Source organism: Neofelis nebulosa, chromosome 3, assembly GCF_028018385.1.
Source record: "Neofelis nebulosa isolate mNeoNeb1 chromosome 3, mNeoNeb1.pri, whole genome shotgun sequence".
Classification (NCBI taxonomy): domain Eukaryota; kingdom Metazoa; phylum Chordata; class Mammalia; order Carnivora; family Felidae; genus Neofelis; species Neofelis nebulosa.
Window position 1 is genome coordinate 150,565,721 of NC_080784.1, and position 20,554 is coordinate 150,586,274.

Here is a 20,554-nt window from a genome sequence, read left to right on the forward strand (position 1 = left end):
CTCAGCACCCTCTTTTTTGCTCCTTTCAAATATCTCCGGTCCCTTCACACCTCTCTCTGCTGTGTGCAACCCTATAGGGTTTGGGGATTGGCCTTTAGTTTGGGCTGATTTTCTCTGGAACAGAAGCCCTGTATCCATGAATTTTGGTGAGTAAAATGTTGCAGCAAAATATTGTCATTCAGCGTAATTTGTAAACTTTAAGTTGTCAATATTTACAACCATTGTACAGCTGAGATGATCTTTCCAGCCACTTGCTAAAGTGGCTTGCTCATTAGTTTTCCTTGTGAGTATGTTTTAAATGAAAGGCAAGATTTTGAATAGTATCCCAGTGATTTCATGCAGGTTGCATGAACTGGAAAGTCCTCTAGCAGAGAGCATTTCAAGGCTAAAATGAGATTGCTTAGATGATTTTCATGCCCCTTAAATAACCACCCAGGTATGTCATGAATTGCTATGTCATAAACTACTTTCTTCCACAATTATTGTCCCAGAAAGTTATGAAATAACCACTTGTCATTCTCTGGAAATGTTGAGATGGTAAAGAATATTATGAGTTTTGGCATATAATAGTTGCAGTAAAATTATACTGGGAATCAAAATAAAGATAGGTGGAAAAAGTTCAGTGTGTCTCTCCCACCAACGATATACTGACATCCTTACCCCAGTAACTCAGAATGTGACCTTATTTGGAAATATGTGCTGCTATGGATGTAATTATTTGGGAGAAGTTCACACTAGAGTGGAGTGGGCACTAAATTTGACTGCTATCCATTTGACTGCTGTCTTTATAAGAAGATATGTGTATATATATATATATAGAGAGAGAGAGAGAGAGAGAGAGAGAGAGAGAAAGAGAAGATAGATTTGAGATAAGAGAAACAGATTGAAATCATGAATTTACAAACCATGGAATTTTAGGATTGCCAGTAAGTTGCTAGAAAGTATGTAGAGTTGAGGAAAGATTTTGCCCTGTCAGAAAGAGCAAGTCTTTTCCAACAGTTCTATGAGAGCATAAATTTCTGTTGTTTTTAGCCACGAGTTTTGAAAATCTGTTATGGCAACCCATGGAACCAAATACAATGGGAGAACCAGTACATGCTTGATCAATCAATTTATTATGGGTGATGAGTTTTTAGACCAATTTTATAATGCAATTAACACAGAAAGAAAAAGGGAAATTTCAAAGAGTTCAGAGACTACCATTACTTTTGCTTTAAAAATATTGAACATTGATCTCAGGTCGTGTTGCTCTTGTAACACTATTTGATTGGACTTCTTTTTTATTTTGAAAAGCCAGAATTTACTGATGGCTCCATTATTTTTAAATTCTGATATACTACATACCATAATAAAAGTAAAACTGTAGTGTTTTAATTACTTTTCACATGATTTTAAAAGTACTTTGGGTGTATTCATTATACCCGGGCTACAAAATTTTGCTAGGTGGGTAAAGGACTTTTGAATAGGAAGAATCATCAGGAAAGACAGCAAATAGGACTTTCCACCAAGCCTGTGGATAAAGAAAAAACATTCTTTTTATTAAATTTGAACTACAGATCAAGTCATTGCTAATACCCTTATGCTTTCTTGTTTTTTGATTTGTATCTAAATATATTCCTCTGTGACTGACCAGGTGTTCACAGTTGCCCATTTGTTACCCTTCGCTTGGTCTGGATTAGAGGCTTAAGAGGCTTCTCTCCTTCCTATAGGCTCTGAGCTCTGTTTAGCCCAAGTCTGAAGAAGCAGTAAGGATGGAGCGTGCCCCCCTATAAACTTATCCTGAGAATCAGCTAACTACAGTGGACATTTTCTCTCAGATCCTACTAGTTTCCCCCTGCTTGCCCAAGTTCCCTTCAAAAGTTTCTGCTGATCTTTGCTTACTTCTCTTTAGGCAGTGAAAGAAAAGGTTTCTCTGTTGGATTTTGAGACACTTGGCAGATTTCTGAGATTTAAGCATTCTCCTCATTTAGGCAATGGATTTTGTTCTGAATAAAGTCTTTCCTTAACTAAGTTTGGGTTTGCTTTGATTTGACATGACACAAGATCCTTACCAAAAACTGGGCCTTGGTTAAAATCATCCACAGAGAAAAGCTGACTAGAATTGTTCTCAAATACTTATATAATCAGACTCTGCTTTAGAGTAAATTGCTACCATCTCAATTAGTTTTGTTTTTTTTTCCCTCAAGCTCTTATATCTTGTCCTAAATTATTTTGGTAGTTTCTCAGTGGCCTTCTTCCTTGTCTTTCTAGATTCCTCTCTCTCCAGCTGCCATAGACTTGCTGGTAACATAGTCTTAAATACACATGCAGTCACCTCACTTCTTTATGAAGTGATATTCTGACTGATGATTGTTTATACATTCATTTTTAAAACTAAATAGTAAGCTGTGGAGTACAGAGAATCTGGCTAATGCTATTTATATTTCCAATGGCTGTCTCACTGTATGATCCTTTTGTGGTCAAGTGACAGCCTATGCCTGCATTAACACGAATTTCAGTATGACCCGTATGTTCGCAAATGATTATACAAGGAGTTGTATTTATTCGCAATTGTTTCTTTCTTATCTTTGAAAGAGCTTCTTTATTTCTATTGTTGTAGGGTCCCCTCCCTAAAAAAACCAAACAAAACAAACAAACAAAAAACAAAAACAAACAAACAAAAAAAACAAACAAAAAACCCTCAAGGCAACCTGGAGATGTGCATAAGTGACAATATCCCTCACAACCTTGACACCATTTAATCAGACTACATGTTTGTGTGTTACCATGGACGGGAAACCAAAAAAATAAAAAAGTGCATGCAACACTATGCCATGTGGTGTTGGGGCTCAATTCTTCGGGTACAAACCCGACTGAGTAGTGCCGGCACAAATAAAATTGCTTCCTGGAGAGAAAAGCCTAGGTGTCACAACTTTTGTGCGAAAATCCTGCCACACTATGTCTTTAGATCTCTATGCCAAACTAATTGTATCCTAAGGGATTACATTTCTTAGTACTTTGGGGAATTAAAAACCAGTGAGTCATTATTGGAAAATAGATTAAATGAATTTGCAGCCTGCAGTTACAAATCTGATCAAGGTCTTTTATGTAATATGTCTTGTAATAGTCTCACAACTTCTATGAATTGGTTTAAGTGTCATCACAATCACATTTTGTCCTAGAGAAAATGAAGTCTAGAAAAAATTAGGAATAGTTCAAGGTCATAAAACAGTAATGTTTGGAATTAGAGGCAAGTAATGGTATTCCCAGCCCTAACCCCGACTCCTTAACCATACCAGGACAGGAGTTTTCTTTTGGAAACATTTAAATAAACAATTATCCTTAGGAGAGCTACTGCATTTCCTAAACTGGGACTACTTTTGACTTAAAACCTTGCTTTTGTTTTCTCTTGTTTTAATGTCACCATTGATACCTCTGGAGAATATCAAATGTAACTAAACCCAGCTTACCTCTGGAATGTAATGGAAAAGGGATTTCCTATGGATATGAGCTGGGTAACGTTGAAAATAAAGTTGTCCTGTTTTTTGGAAATTGTTGGGAATACCTCCACTGTATGCAAGGAAAAGGAAATGGACAATAGCAGAGAATTGAGACAATGACAGTGCAAATATTTCACAATAATTTTCATTCAAAACTTTGATTAAAGTTAAAGTTGGTAGGAACTTATGTATCATCTACTTCATTGTTCTTTAAAACTTGGGCATAGGTTTTCACTTTTTTAAGAGGGAAATGTTGAAAGAAGGTAAAAATGATCAAGGATTCACATTTTTACTGTTGCTGACAATTTTGTCAGTTTATAATACATGCAGGGGCCTTGATTACAGCCAATCACTTACAAAAGGTTTCCATATTCTTTATAATAGTACCTCCAAGTTCCTACTTTGCCCATCCTTGAATATTCCAAAGAGAAAGAAGTTACTGATACCAGGTCAGGTAGAGCTCTTTTGATTCTTGAGTCATAAGAAGCTTACTATCTCTTAGAAGTCCCTTACAAACTTCTATTAAGTGAAATATCCCTCATCTCTCCTTCTGATTCTTTTTGTTTGGTGCCATTTTAAACTAATCTATTTACTACGGTACTAAGTATTTCTGAGACCTGATCACACTGATATGACATGTCAAAATAATAAAGGATATCAATGTTGCATTCATTTAAAAAAAATGTTAAGGACGCCTGGGTGGCTCCGTAGGTTGAGCGTCTGACTCTTGATTTTTGCTTCGGTCATGATCTCAAGTTCCTTGCCTTTAGCCCCACATCAGGGTTGGTGCTATTACCTTGGAATTCTCTCTCTAGGTCTCCCTCTGCCACCCCCCCAATCACATTCACTCTCCCTCACAAAATAAAGAGATAAAGTTTTTAAAAATGTTAAATGAATGAAGTTTTCTCTGTTATTTAACATGATCCATTAACTTAAGCTAATGACTTCATCACTGTCCCAAAGCATCAGAAGGTGGAGATTTACCACCTCATATGTGTTTTTAGCAGCCTCTATACTCCATGAGGCATATATTATACTTAATATCATTAAATTTTCAGCTATTCTTTTGACCAAGGCAATTATTTGACAGAGATACTTAAGTACAGAGAAGAGTTAGCTTCTATTGTGTGGCCTTATGAGTTTCCATTTAGTCGTTACTAGTGCACAAGACGTGGAGTCTTTTACCAGTGCATCATAAATAAGTAAAATCAATGTGTACTATAACCATTCACTATATAGATATATTTAAGAGGTAAGCATTGATTCTTCTTATAGAATAAATACTCAGGGACAGAAAATGTTTGTACATTACCAGATAATCACTGGGAATGTCAGGGTATGGATACTCAGGAGATATAGATTTCTGTTAAAAGCAGAACAGATTACTGTTTCCGATTCTGTGTCTCCCTCTCTCTCTGCCCCTCCCCCGTTCATGCTCTGTCTCTTTCTGTCTCAAAAATAAAATAAACGTTAAAAAAAAATTAAAAACAAAAAAAAGGGGCGCCTAGGTGGCTCAGTCGGTTAAGCGTCCGATTTCAGCTCAGGTCACGATCTCATGGTCCGTGAGTTCGAACCCCCCGTGGGGCTCTGGGCTGATGGCTCAGAGCCCGGAGCCTGTTTCCGATTCTGTGTCTCCCTCTCTCTCTGCCCCTCCCCCGTTCATGCTCTGTCTCTCTCTGTCTCAAAAATAAATAAATGTTAAAAAAAAATTAAAAAAAAAAAGCAGAACAGATTAAAATGTTAATACATGCTTACTTATCAAGCTTACCAGTTACATGACAGTGTCTTACCTCTTCAGATGAATCAGCTCCCTGGGAAAAAAAAAAATAATAATGAACATCTTCATTATATAATTCCAAACTGAAGGTTACAATGCACTAAGCTGTCATAATGGGGATTAAACAAAATGAAGACAAAGTCTTAGTAACTGACACACTAAAGTAGTTTTTTCTTGTTGTTGGTTTAATGACATCTTTAAAGTGACTGAGGAGATCAAGGAGGATACAATGGCTTTGAAGGACACACTGAACCTGATGGACTTAACAGATATATTCAGAGCATTTTCCTAGAGCAGCAAATACACATTCTTTTCAAGTGTACATGGAACATTCTCCAGATTGGATCCCATACTGGATCACAAATGAGACCTCAACTAGTACAAAAAATGATTGAGATCATACCATGCAAACTTTCAGGCCACAATACTATGAAACTTGAAATCAATCACAAGAAAAAAAAATTGGAAAGACCACAAACACATGGAAGATAGAGAAGATCCTCCTAAAGATAGGCTGGGTTAGCTAGGAACCTAAAGAAGAAATAAAAATATACACGGAAGCAAATGAAAATGAAAATATGGCAGTCCTAAAACTTTGGTATGCCACAAAGCTGGTCATAAGAGAGAAATATATAGCAATTCAGGCCTTCCTGAAGAAGTAAGAAAAGTCTCAAACACACAACCTAATCTGACACCTAAAGGAGCTGAAAGAAGAACAGCACATAAAGTACAAAACCAGCAGAGGAAGGGAAAAAATAAGGATTAGAACACAGATAAATGATGTAGAAGCAAAAAGAATCCAGTAGAACTGATCAACAAATCTAAACACTGGTTCTGTGAGAGAATTAATAAAACTGACAAACCCGTAGCCAGAATTATCAAAAAGAAAAGAGATAGGACCCAAATAAGTAAAATCATGAAAGAAAGAGGAAAGATCACAACCAACACAATCATAAGAGAATATTATGAGCAATTGTATACCAACAAATTGGGCAATCTTGAAGAACTGGATACATTTCTAACAACATATAAAATACTGGAACTGAAATGGGAAGAAATAGAAAATTTGAACAGATGTATAACCAGCAATGAAGTTGAGTCAGTCATCAAAAATCTCCCTCAAGAGTCCAGAGCAAGATGGATGCCCAGGGGACTTCTACCAAACATTTGAAAAGGAATGAATACCTAGTCTTCCGAAGCTGTTCCAAACAATAGAAATGGAAGGAAAACATCCAAAATCATTCAGTGAAAACAGCTTTACCTTGATTCCAAAACCAGGCAACGACCCCACCCAAAAGCAGAAATACAGACCAGAATCCTTGATGAACACGGGTGAAAAAAAACCTCAACAAGATACTACATATCGAATAGAACAGTACACTGAAAGAATTATTCAGCATGATCCAGTAAGTGGGATTTATTTCTGGGATGTAAGGGTGGTTCAATATTCACAAATCAATCAACATGATATACGACATTAATAAGAGAAAGGATAAGAATTCTATGATCCCCCCCACTCATAGATGCAGAAAAGGCATTTGACAAAATGTTGTATTCTTTCTTGATAAAAACGCTCAAGAAAGTAGGGGTAGAAAGTAATGTTGCAAAAGCAAAAAAAAGGGGAGGCATCACAATTCTGGATTTCAAGTTGTATTAAAAAGCTGTAATCATCAAGACTGTATGGTACTGGCAGAAAAATAGACACATAGATCAGAACAGAATAGAGGACCCAGAATCGGATGCTCACTAATTTGGTCAACTGATCTTCAACAAAGCAGGGAGGAATATCCAATGGACAAAGACTGTCTCTTCAACAAACGATGTTGGGAAACTTGGAAAGCAACGTGCAGAAGAATGAACCTAGACCACATTCTTACACCATACACCCAAGAATATTCCAAATGGACGAAAGACCTAAATTGAGACAGGAAACCATCAAGATCCTAGAGAGGAACTCAGGAGGAAATCTTTGGCATCAACCACAGCAACTTCTCACTAGACCCGTCACCAGAGTAGAGGGAAACTAAAGCAAAAATGAACTATTGGGACTTCATCAAGATAAAATGTTCCTGTGCAGTGAAGGAATTAATCAATCAACTTAAAAGGCCACCTACAGAATGGGAGAAGATATTTGCAAATGACATGTCAGATAAAACACTAGTATCCAAACTGTATAAAACATTTATCAAAGTCCACATCCCCAAAACAAACAATCCAGTGAAGAAATGAGCAGAAGACATGAAAAAGTATATCACCAAAGAAGACATACAAATGGCTAGGAGACTGATTAAAAAATGTTCAACATCACTCATCATGAGGGAAATACATATCCAGACTACAATGAGATACCAGCTCACACCTGTCAGAATGGCTAAAATTGACAACTCAGGAACCTACAGATGCTGGCAAGGATGTGGAGAAAGGGGAACCGTCTTACACTGTCGGTGGGAATGCAGGCTGGTATAGCCACTGTGAAACAGAAGATGGAGGTGTCTCAAAAAAGTTAAAAATAGAACTACCCTACAATTCTGCAATTGCACAACTAGGTATTTACACAAAAGATACAAAAAAATACGGAATCGAAGGGGCACATGCACCCCAATGTTTACAGCAGAATGATCAACAACAGCCAATTTATGAGAAGAGTCCAAATGTCTATTGATTGATGAAAGGATAAAGAAACAGTGGTATATCCATGCAATGGAATATTACTCAGCCATCAAAAGAATTAAGTCTTGCCATTTGCAATCATGAAGATGGAACTAGAGTATATTATGCTAAGTGAAATAAGTCAATCAGAGGAGACAAACACCACCAGGGGAAGGGAAGGAAAAATAAAATAGGATAGAAGCAGAGAGGGAGGCAAACCATAAGAGACTCTGAAATATAGAGAACAAACTGACGGTTGCTGGAGGGGAGTGGGTGGAAGGATGAGCTAAACTGATGATGGGCCTTATGGAGGGCCCTGGCTGGGATTTGCCCTGGGTGTTAGGTGAAAGTGCCGAATCACTAAATTCCAATACAGAAATCAATACTATGTTTTATGCTGTATGTTAACTAATTTGAATTCAAATAAAATCTTGAACGTAAAAAAATAAATAAAATCAGTGATGAGTAGGTTTTCATTACTAAGCTTTGTATTTCCTAAAAGCAAATGCTTTTTTTAAACACATGGATATATTTTCTGTAGATTAAGAGCTAGTTATCTGCAAATATTTTATGTGCTAGTAGAGTCTGGTATTGCTTTTCTCTTTGTTCTTCAAAATGTATTCCTTCCACTTTTGTTCTTTTGCAAATAAATATAAAGTGATACACTGTGATGTCATAAACACATTTTCAGAAAAATCAAATAGAACTTGTTGGATTAGTTGAAGAAGTATTCTTAATTCTTAATGAATTTCTCAATAATTAGACAGAAAGAACACCAAAGCAAAAGGGACTCACTTTAACTTGAACAGACTAAGAAACAAAGGTAAGACAAGGACAATGAGGAGGAGGTAAGTAATGAGGAAAGAAAGAACAGAGTGAGGATGAGGGAAGGACATAAGGTAGAGGCTGATGAAAGGGAAGTGAGAGAGGAGACTGAAGAGGTTAGGAGGTGGAGGAGGAGGGGAAGGAAGGCAAACAGGAGGAGGGGGAGTAGGTAGAGGAGGAGGAAGCAAGAGAGAAGAGAAGGGGAAGAAGGAAAGGAGGAGGCTGAGAAGGAGGAGGGGAGAGAGTAGAAGAAAGAGGTTAGAGATTGGAAGAGGAGAGGGAGGAGGGAAGGAAGAGGATAAAGAAGAGGAGGCAGATGGAAAGATGAAGGAGGAAGAAGAAAACTTCAGAGAAGTCAATTTTCACTGGTGACCCACGAGAAAATGGCAACGTAGGTAAGAGCTTCTGAAAATTAGTTAGTCTAGTGCTGATAATATGTAAGTGTTTTTCATTAGCCTCTCCTTCCCACATCTTTATGGAGCTTTTTTAAAAAATTTTTATTTTTATATCAAGCTAATTGTTTTGAGTGTCCATATATGTTTAGTGTGTTTGTGTACCCAAGATTTATTCTAAATTCCTAGTGAGCTTACTATATTAATTCAAGGCAAATGTCCATATAAAACCATTAAAATCTAGTAAGCCGTGTTCAGGAAAATGCAAAAACATAGGTGAAAATGCAAATAAGGAGACTCCTTGGAGAACCACTAAAAAAGTATTCTTCAAAATTCCCGGATATACTTACAGTCATGGCAACCGTGAGAGCCATGATAAAAGCAAAGAGAAGGGTCTTCATATTTGGCTGGGTCCTGTGAAAGCATATGTGAAAATCAGTAGCATATTCATTCTTTATTTACAAGTCCAACATTTCTTGACCAAACTATGCTCCAAAGCCTTGGGAAACATACTGGAAATGCAAAGACAATTGAAACACATTGCCTGCCATCAGGGAACTTGGAGACTGGTGGGGACCTTGATAAGTAAAGATAAACGCTGAGATTTGCAAATAGTAAAGTGTTATCGAAACCCCCAAAAGTGACAACATGAAAAGACCAAGAGGATGGGGGCATGAAAGTAAAGCAAAAGGAGAAGCAGTTGTAGATTCTATAGGGTAAGTAAGGAGAGATGTTGGGAGCCAGCCAAGAAACACAATCAAGAGAGAAGATTGCATGTGGGAAGTGATATCGTTCAGCACGTAAGGAGGACAGTGATGGAGACAGGCTGGCCCCTTAGATTGCTGTGAGATTACAGGGCCCACAGAATGTCATGAGGAGGGATAGGGCAGAGTTTAAAGAAATGTTTAGAAAGTAGAGCGACAAGCAACAGGGACTGGTTTTATAACAGAATGAGTGAAGATGAGCCAGGCTCCTGGCTTGAGAATGGTGTAAATGGTGTGACCCTGGTATTAGAGCATGAATGATACTTGGTAGGGAAAAATCTAATTAAAAGGTTTCAGTGAAAACATTTGTAAACACTTTGACAGATTGAATCAGTAAACATGATGTAATCTTGCAAATAACCTTATCGAACCAAAGTAATGGAATCTGGGACCATTTGTCATATGTTTGTAATTCTCTCCATACAAGTAAATTCAGTTCTATTTCTCTTGAAAAAGAAATAGGTTATTTGTTTCTGAATTGAAGATATATAAATAAAGGCATTTTACAAACTGTAAGGTAAACAATAGACAAAGCCTTTTTCTTTTTTCTTTTAGCCACCAGTTTTGATAGAACATACCTTAAGAATGTATGTCTAATGAGAGAAGAAGTTAGTATTTAGTCTTCCACTAAATGACTACGTTTTTAACATATGAAGCAGAACTTGGGACTGATGGAGTTTTCCTTCTTCCTTATCTGCTTCTTTTGCCTTACTGGTTTAAACTCAGGACTGTGGCCTTAGACAAATAATAAAAATTAAGTCTTTCTTGGTGTAGGTTTTCTATCATGTACGATTTAACCAAATATTTAGTCATTGTATGATACAAAATAGGATGTAGGTCTTAGTGTTGTGTATCCCTGGCATCTTATTGAAAGTAGAGGATTGAGAGACATTCATAGAAAGTGGTATTGCATTGATAGATAGATAAATGATAGATAGATAGATAAATAGATAGATAGATATATAGATAGAGTTAGGGCTTTGAAAAATATTTCCCAAGGAACACAATGATAAAAGTCTGAAATATTGCAAAATTTTTTCCAGTCAAATTACAAAGAAACGGAAGATGGGTTAAATAAATGAGTCATTAAAACAAAATAATCCTTTATACTGTGTTAATTATGCACAAAAACAAACTATTTTGAATGATGAAAAGGACAATGAAAGGTAGTGGAAAATTGAAGCAGTACTTGGGAATAAAGCAATGTTAAAAATGATGACTTAAAACTTTGAAATACACACATTTCCAAAAAGAGAGCTGATGCTATTCAAGAGTTCATTTTCTCATAAAATTTAAACTCCAACTTTAAGTGAAAGGTAAAAGTCATTATTGACAAAGTCAATGTCACATATGTAGCCAAGAAAATTAAGTCTTTTAGAAAATCCCACCAGTAGAGGTGATGGACCATATCTCTTCCATTTTCCACATCATTCTCTTTGTAATCATTGCTGTCAATGTACAGCTTTTACATCTCAATCTCAATACCAATGAAGTGGTTTTAAAAATAAAAAATAAGTTTGTTTTGTTTTGAACCTCTACATTAGTGGTAATTTGTTGCAGCCGTAATAGGAAACCAATACAGGCACTCTTGGAGTATGATAAATAGCCTGGGATTTGGAATCTAATGGACCAGAATATTGATTGTTTTTTTCTCTAACAATTTACTAATTGTTAGATATTAGGGCAAATATCTTAATTCTGTTCAGTGTTGGATTCCTTCTCTGTATATAATCATACTGTTTCAGCAGGATTGTGTACAGATTTAATAAAATTCCTTCTGGGAAAGCATTCAGTTCTCAAGCATAGAAAGTGATAATGACTCTTGTTAAACTTTTTAAGTATTGTTCTTTGCCAGGCATTGTATAGGTGCCTATGTATGTTATTACATTAATTTTTCCAGCAACACCTTTAAGTTGTCATCACACAAGAGACAATAGGGTTCAGACAGGTTTAATTACTTGGCCAAAATCATGTAGCCAGAAAGTGAGAGTCATAATTAAAACATGAAAAAAAAAAAACATGTACATGCAAGGGAATCTACTTGAGAGCTAGGCCATTGATCAGAATCTTTAAGGCTCATACTTGAAAGTAGCCCCTTTTGGGGCACCTGGTGGCTCAGTCCGTTAAGGGACTGACTTCAGCTCAGTTCATGATCTCACAGTTCATGAATTCAATTCCACTTCAGTCTCTCTGCTGACAGCTCGGCATCTGGATCCTGCTTCAGATTCTGTGTCTCCCTCATTCTCTGCCCCTCCCCTTCTTTTCTCTCTCTCTTCCAAAAATAAATAAACATTACAACTAAAGAAAGAAGAAAGAAAGTAGCCCCTTTCAAAGAAAATCACAAAGCAGAATTATTTCTCAGTGCCTAATTTATTAGCAATGCCTCATTGAGACATATGTAATTGGAATCAAACTGTACTTGAAGTATTTGACAAATAAAACTTTCATTGTGGTCACAAATAGCAAGTGTGTGTGTGTGTGTGTGTGTGTGTGTGTGTGTGTGTGTGTAAAGAGTGAAGGGCAGAGGAGAAAAAAAAATCAGTTTTCTTTAGGTTAGAATCTGTACAAGGACAAGGTGAAATTCACTAAGACTCAAGGAGGAGAACAAGAAAGAGTTCTAGATCTGTTAAATTTCAGAAGTCCCTTACATACCAAAGTGTGTAAGGTGGAGGGCCAGAAGGCGGTTCAGGACACAAACACAACCCACCCAACTCAGCATTCTACCAGTTTCCCTTTATCTCCCCTTCTTTCCTCAGCCTCTGAGTCTCAGCACCCTCCTTTTGTTCCTTTCAAATGTCTTTGGCCCTTCACACTTCTCTCTGCTGTGTGCACCCCTGTGGGGATTGGGGATTGGCCTTTAGTTTGGGCTGTTTTTCTCTGGAAGAGAAGCTGCCTCCATGAATTTTGGTGAATAAAACATTTTATCATAAACATGGTCATTCAGCATAATTTGTAAACTTTTAGCTGGCAATATTTACAACCAGGGCACAGCTGAGATTTTCTTCCAAGCCACTTGCTAAATGTGCATTAGTTTTCCTTATGCATATGATTAAAATTAAAGGAAAGATTTTGATTGGTATTCTAGGGATTTCATGCAAATTGCATGAATTGGAATATCTTCTAGTACAGAAGATTTCAAGGCTAAAATAAGATTGCTTAGATAATTTTCATGCCCCTTAAATAACCACCTAGGTTTGTTGTGAATTGCTATGTCATAAACTATTTTCTTCCATAATCATTGTCCCAGAAGATTATGAAATAGCATTGCTTGTCGTTCCTTTAGAAATGTTGACATAGTGAAGAATATTATGAGTTTTTGACATGTAATCATTGCAGAAAAATGTTATTGAGAACCAAAACAAAAATGGGTGGTATGGATTCAGTTGTGTCCCTCTCCCAAAGATATGTGGAAGTCCTAAGCCCAAAACATCAGAACGTGACCTTCTATCGAAATATGGGCCACTGCTGATGTGATTAGTTATGATGAGGTCCTACTGGAGGGAGTAGAGTGAGCCCTTAACTGCATATGATGATTATCTGTATAAGAAGAGAGATGCACAGGAGAGGACCACTTTGAGACAAGAGAGGCAGAGATTGAAATAATGCATTTACAAACCAAGGAATTCCAGGATTGTCAACAATCGCCAGAGATTAGGAAGAGGCGAAGAAAGATCGTACCCCAGAGCTGTCAGAAAGAGCAAGACTCTGTCAACAGAACTGTGAGATCACAAATTTCTGTTGTTCTTAACACCAGTTTTGGTGATTTGTTATGGCCACCCTAGAAACAAATACAATGGGAGAACCAGTATATGCTTGATAAATCAATTTATTATGCATGACCTTTTTAAAAAAAATTATAATGCTATGAATACAGAGCACAAAGTCAGAGAAAAATCAAATTGTTCAGAGACTAACATTACTACTCTTTTAAAAATATTGATCATTTACCTCAAGTTTGTGCATTTCATATAACACTATTTGATTGAAATAGCTTTTTGTTGTTGCTGGGGAAGCTAGAAACTACTGATGGTTCAAACTATTTTTTAAAATTCCAATATAATACATAACATAATACAAACAACACAGCGGGTAGTTCTATCTAATAAATAGATGGTCAAAGGACTTTTGAATAAGAAGAATCATCATCAGTAAGAGAGAAAATAGGACTTTCCGCCAAACCTGTGGATAAAGAAACATTCTTTTTATTAAATTTGAACGACAGACCAAGTCATTGCTAATACCCTTATGCTTTCTTGTTTTTTGATTTGTATCTAAATATATTCCTCCGTGAATGAGCAGGTGTTCACAGTTGCCCATTTGTTACCCTTTGCTTGGTCTGGATTTCATATTCATCAGGCTTCTCTCCCTCCTCTACGCTCTGAGCTCTGTGTGGCCCAAGTCTGAAGAAGCGCTAGGGATGGAGTGTGCCCCTTATCAACTTATCCTGAGAATTGACTAACCATAGCCTACACTTTCTCTTAGATCCTACTGGATTCCCCCTGCTTGCCCACGTTCCCCTCAAAAGTTTCTGCTGATCCTTGCTTTCTTCTTTTTAGCCTGTGAAAGAAAAGCCTTTTCTGTTGGATTTTGAGACACTTGCAGATTTCTGAGATATAAGTGTTCTCCCCATTTAAGCAATGGAATTTTTTACCAATAAAGTCCCTCCTTATCTAAGTTTGGGTTTCGTTTGATTTGACATGACACAAGCTCCCTGACCAAAAACTGTGCCTTAGTTAAAATCATCCACAGGGAAGAGCTGATGAGAATTATTCTCAAGTATTTATATAGTCAGACTCTGCTTTGGAGTAAATTGCTACTATCTCTATTACTTTGTTTTTCCTCAAGCTCTTATTTCTCATCCTAAATTATTTTGGTAGTTTCTTGATGGCCGTCTTCATTGTTTGTCTAGATCCCTCTCACTCCAGCTGCCATAGACCTGCTGGTAAAACAGTCCTAAATAACCCACCCAATCACCTCACTTCTTTATGCAATGACATTGTGACTGATGGTTGCTTGTTTTCATATCCATCTTTAAAACTAGATAATGAGCTGTGGTGTGAAGAGAATGGCATAACTGTATTTATATCTCCAGTGGCTGTCTCACTGCTGCTCGTTATGAGGTCAAGTAATAGCTCATGCCTGAATGAACATGAATTTCGTTTGGACCCTTATTTCCTCCAATAATAACAAAAGGAACCGTATTTATTTCCAATTGTTTCTTTCCAATCTATTAAAGAATTCCTTTATTTCTATGTCTTCAAATCTCCTAGCCAAACTACTTCTATACTTTTCCTGGTACTTCACAGAGTTAAAAAAAAATTAAAATGAATATTGAAAAATTGATTGAATGAATTTGTAGTCTGTTTTTTTTTTTCTCTCCTGTCACTTCTCCCTTGAAGTTCAGTGGTTTAGTTCTACATTTTAGCCCACTTGTCTTTTCAGTTTGGATGCTATTCTCTTAGAAACTTAACATAGTCAAATTGTCTTTAACATCCCCTACTGAGACTGACACACACAAAGCAAAATTCCCTGAAGGAAAACAACAAAAGCCAAGAAACAGATGGACAACAGCAGAGCACTGTCTCTTTCTGAAAGACATATTGCTCAGCACTTTTACTTGCTACTCCAATTCTGACAAGTTGTATCCATTTCTTCTTTTTTTTTCCTTCTCTGATTTAGTCTTTCTTTCAATCCATCATCAAATCTATTGATTGCCTTTCTTTGGATCCCTTTCTCATATTTCTCTAGAGTCTTTCTATTGCCAATCTATTTCAGTTCCACCATCCCTCTGCTTAATTATAGCCTACTCTTTTCACCCATATTAATCCCTCCCAAACAATATTTTTAGTATATCCTTCCTTGCTGAAATATTACTCAGCTATTCCTTAATAATGCTCAAGAAGTCAAGTTCAGATTCATTGCTCTGTCATTAATGGCAACAGGGAATTAAATTTGAAAGAAGTGGGGCGCCTGGGTGGCTCAGTCGGTTAGGCATCCGACTTCGGCTCAGGTCACGATCTTGCGGTCCGTGAGTTCGAGCCCTGCGTCGGGCTCTGTGCTGATGGTCAGAGCCTGGAGCCTGCTTCCGATTCTGTGTCTCCCTCTCTCTGACCCTCCCCCGTTCATGCTCTGTCTCTCTCTGTCTCAAAAATAAATAAACGTTAAAAAAAATTAAAAAAAATAAATAAATAAATTTGAAAGAAGTCTCTATGTATATTTAAAAACAATTGAAATCTTTTGGAACTATTCCAACTCTGAGATGTAGAACAGTCTTATTTTTCTCCAGAAAACATTGCTTTATTTTATAGTGAAAGTTTGAATCTTTCATAGATTTTGGAATATTTAATATTATTTTAGATAAAATTGTCATTCTAAAAGCAAATTGGTAATGTTTCCTTCTCTCCTTGTTGGTATTATATTAGAACATTGGTCCCTATTTCAATTGCTTATCAGAATCCCCAAAGCAAAGTTTTTGAAACTTGTGTTTTGAATCATAATGGGATCTTTTTAACATGCAGATTCTGATTCAATAGGTCTGGGTTGCCTTCAGACTCTCTATTTCTGACAATTTCCCAGACGCTGTTGTTGCAGCTACTCCAAAGACTACATTTTAGAAGGAAACGTTTAAACAATATTGAGGCATAGATTTAGTGGGAGGGCAGCCTGCAGTGACAATTCTGGGACAATTCTGATCAAGGTCTTTTATGTCGTTTGTCTTTTAATAGTCTCACCAATTCTATAAATTGGTTAAGTGTCACTGTAAGACTTGTTTATCCATGAGAAAATGAAGTTTAGAAAAGATTAGGAATAATTCAAGGTCATGACATAGTAGTTGTCAGGACCAGGATACAAACACAGCTGTTTCCATCCCCAAATGCCCTTTACCCATCCCAGGACTGAAGTTTTCTTTTGCAAACAGGTAAGTAACTACCCTTCAGGAGAGTTACACCAGGCTACATCTCCTAAACTGGCGTGCTTTGGGTTTGATGCCTTGCTTTTGTTTTTTCTCATTTAGACTGTCACCACTGATACTTCTGGAATATAGAATTTCACTAGACCCAGCTTACCTCTGTAATCTTGTCCTGGAGCAACTGGGAAGCACTGTAAGGTTATTTATCTCTGTGATATCTCTGAAATTGTGGATGCTGCCAATATTGCCAACTTGGGAAATATACTCCCTGTATACAAACAAAAGGAAAGGAACAATTGCAGAGAATTAAGACAATGGCCTTGCAAATATTTCACAATAATTTTGATGAAAAACTTAGGTTGTTAAACTTGGTAGGGGCTCATATATCATCTACATGGTTTTTTCTCAAACTTTTGGTCAGGTTTTCACTTTTTTATAAGAAAATATTTAAAAGAAGATAAAAATGATACAGCATTCACATTTTTTATACTGTTTGTTGATAATTTTGTTGTTTTATAATACTATGGGACCCCTCCTTACAGCCAAACACTCACAAAAGGTTTACATATTCTTTATAATAACCCTCCAACCTCCTACTTTGACCATCCTTGAATATTCCAGGAAGGAGGAATTTACTAGTTCGAGGTTAGATGGAATTGTTACTTCTCACTCTTGACTTTGGGTGATCTTGCTGTCTCTTACAACTCCCATATTCTTTAATATTTACTTCTGTCCAAATATTCATCCCTCCTTTGGAGTCTTACTTTGTGCTATTGTAAACTCACTTATTTACTATATTAGTAAGAATTTTTGAAAGCTTATCACATTGATATGACATGTGAAAATAATATGAGATATCAAGGATATATTTCATTAAGGAAAATGTTAAACAAATGAAATTTTTCAACTTATTTAACATGGTCAATTTAACTTAAGACTTCACCACCCTGCAAAAGAATCAGAAGGTGGAAACTTACCATATAATATGTGTTTTTAGCAGCCTCTATTCTCCAGTAGGCATATATTATACTTAAGAGAATCAGAATTTCAAATATTCTGTAACCAAAGTAATTATTTGCCAGACTAAGGTACTTAAGTTCTGACGGAATAATTGGTCTCTTCAGGATGACATTATGAGTTTACATTTAAATGGTACTAGGGCACAAGACTTTTGCGTCTTTCACCAGTGCAACATAAAAAAAAATAAAATCAATATGTATTTTAACCATTCGTTATATAGATATGTTGAGAGATCAGTAATGATCCTCCTTATAAAATAAATGCTCAGAGATGAAAATATAAAATATGTTTGTACATATTTTCACATTATCAGGAAAATACTTACATGGCGATGTTTTTTATGCCAATGATGCTTCTGTTAAAATAGAGAACAAATTAAAATTTTAATATATGCTTAATTATCAACTTTTCCAGTGAATGAAAATGTGTCTTACCTCCTCAGATGAATCGGCTCCCTTGGGGGAAAAAAAGAGAAGAAAAGAAAAAATAGTGAACATCTTCATTTTATAACTCTAAATTGAGTATAAAAATGCATTAGTTGCCACAATTATGATTAAACATAATGGAGGCCAAGCCTTAGTAACTGATACATTAAAATAGTTTTTTTCTTTTTTGTTTAATGCCATCTTTAAAAGGAGTGAAGAATAACTTTTTGCTATAATTAACTTGCTACATTTTAATATCAATTCACTCTGGTACAAATTATTTTGTGTGTATAAAAGGGAAGAAAATCTATCACGTGTGAATGAGAGTGAAATTCAGAAGCTAAGCTTTGGAATTGCTCAAAACAAATATTTTTTTATGTGGATATGTTTTAAGTTGCTCAGAAGCTACTCACATTCAAATGTTTATGTGCTCATAGAGTCTGGTATTATTATATATTATTATTCTTAGATTTTTATTTTTCCCACTTGTATCCTTTATTAAAAATTATGTGATAAACTGTGTTAACCAAATGTTTTTAAACATGCACAAGAACCTGTTGGATTAGTTGAAGTATTATTACATATCTTAATGAATCTCTCAGTAACTGAACACAAAATATACCAACGTGAAAGAGGCCATTAATGTTAACAGAGTAAGAAATAAAGAAATGAGAAGGAGGTGGAGGAGGAAGAAAGAGCCTCAGAGAGGTCAAATTTACCTGGTGACAAACAGGTAAATGGCAATATAGGCAGGACATTTGGTTGGTCTGGAGTTTATAATATTTAAGTGTCTTTTATAATATAATATTTAAGTGCTTCTCAATCTCACAACTTTATGGAGCTCTTTTAAACATTTTATTTTTACATTAAACTAATTATACTTGAGTGTCTCTCTGTGTTTAGAATGTTTGTGTGTGTGTACCCAAGATTTATTTTAAATCGATAATGAACATTTCTAGGTTAATTCAAAGAAAATGTCTATATAAAACCATTAAAATCTATAAAACTGAGTTAAGGAAAATGCAAAAGCAGGCAAAAACACAAGAAATAAGGAGAATCCTTGGATAACTACAAAGACCATATTATTCAAAATTCCCGGGTATACTTACGATCATGGCAACCATGAGAGCCATGATAAAGGCAAAGACAAGGATCTTCATATTTGGCTGAGTCCTGTGAAAGCATATGTGAAAATCAGTAGCATTTCAGTAGCATAATCAGTAGCATAATTATCATTCCTTTATTTACAAGTTAAACATTTGTTGACCAAACTATGCTCCAAAGCTTTGGGAAACATACTGGAAATACAAAGACAATTGAAACACATTGCCTGACATCAAGGAACTTGGAGACTGGTGGGGACCTTGATAAGTAAAGATAAGTGCGGTGATATGGAAATAGTAAGTGCTATGGAAACACCCAAAAGGGACACCTTGAACAGACCAGAAGAACAGACCAAGCAAAAGCAGACGCTGTGCTAGATTATATAAGTAAGGAGAGATGTTGGGAGCTGGCCAAGAAATACAAATGAGAGAGAGGCTTGCATGTTGAAAATGACACCGGTCAGCATGCAAGGAAGACTGGCATTTTATTGAAAGTAGAAGACTGAGAGATATTCACAGTAATTGGTATGCCATAGGCAGATAGATAGATAGATAGATAGATTTAAGGACTTTGAAAAAAAATTTCCCTAAAACCACAATAATAAAATTTTGAAACAGTCAAATTTTTTTCAGCCAAATTACAAATAAAATGAAAATATATCATAAAAAATGAATCATTGAAACAAAATAGCCTATTATACAGAGTTAATTATGCAGAAAAATAGAAACTATTTTGGACAATGAAAAGGTAATGGAAAATGCATTGGTGCTGGGGATAAAGTAACTTTGAAAAGGTTGCTTCATTTTTTTTATTTTTAAAAAATTTTAATTCCAATATAGTTAACATACAGTGTTATGTTAGATTCAAGTATGCTTGATTCAACAACTCTCTACATTACTGAGTGCTCACATTGGTGACTGTACACTTAATCCCCTTCAGCTATTTCATCCATCTCCCCAGTTACCTCCCCTCTGGTAACTATCAGGTAGTTCTCTACTATTAAGAGTCTATTTTTAAATTTTTGAAATAATACACATTTGCAAAAAAGAGAGCTGACGCTACTCAATACAACATTTTCTTATAAAATTCAAACTTCAAGTTAAAGGTCAAAGTAATTATTAACAAAGTCAATGTCATATATTTAGTCAAAGAAATAAAATAGATTTTAGAAAATCCCACAAGCAGAAATGATGGGGCCCATCTTCTCCA

At 35.9% G+C, this 20,554-nt stretch overlaps 1 long non-coding RNA gene across 1 annotated transcript; it reads right to left on the minus strand.

Annotated features, from left to right (window-relative positions):
- Positions 1-1,096: 1,096 nt before the first annotated feature.
- On the minus strand, positions 1,097-19,417 carry LOC131506194 (uncharacterized). Its single transcript, XR_009258784.1, has 3 exons — positions 19,351-19,417; positions 5,270-5,290; positions 1,097-1,510 (listed from the first exon to the last, which is right to left on the minus strand). It is a non-coding gene; the product is annotated as an uncharacterized LOC131506194 (long non-coding RNA).
- Between the last annotated feature and the right edge of the window lie 1,137 nt (positions 19,418-20,554).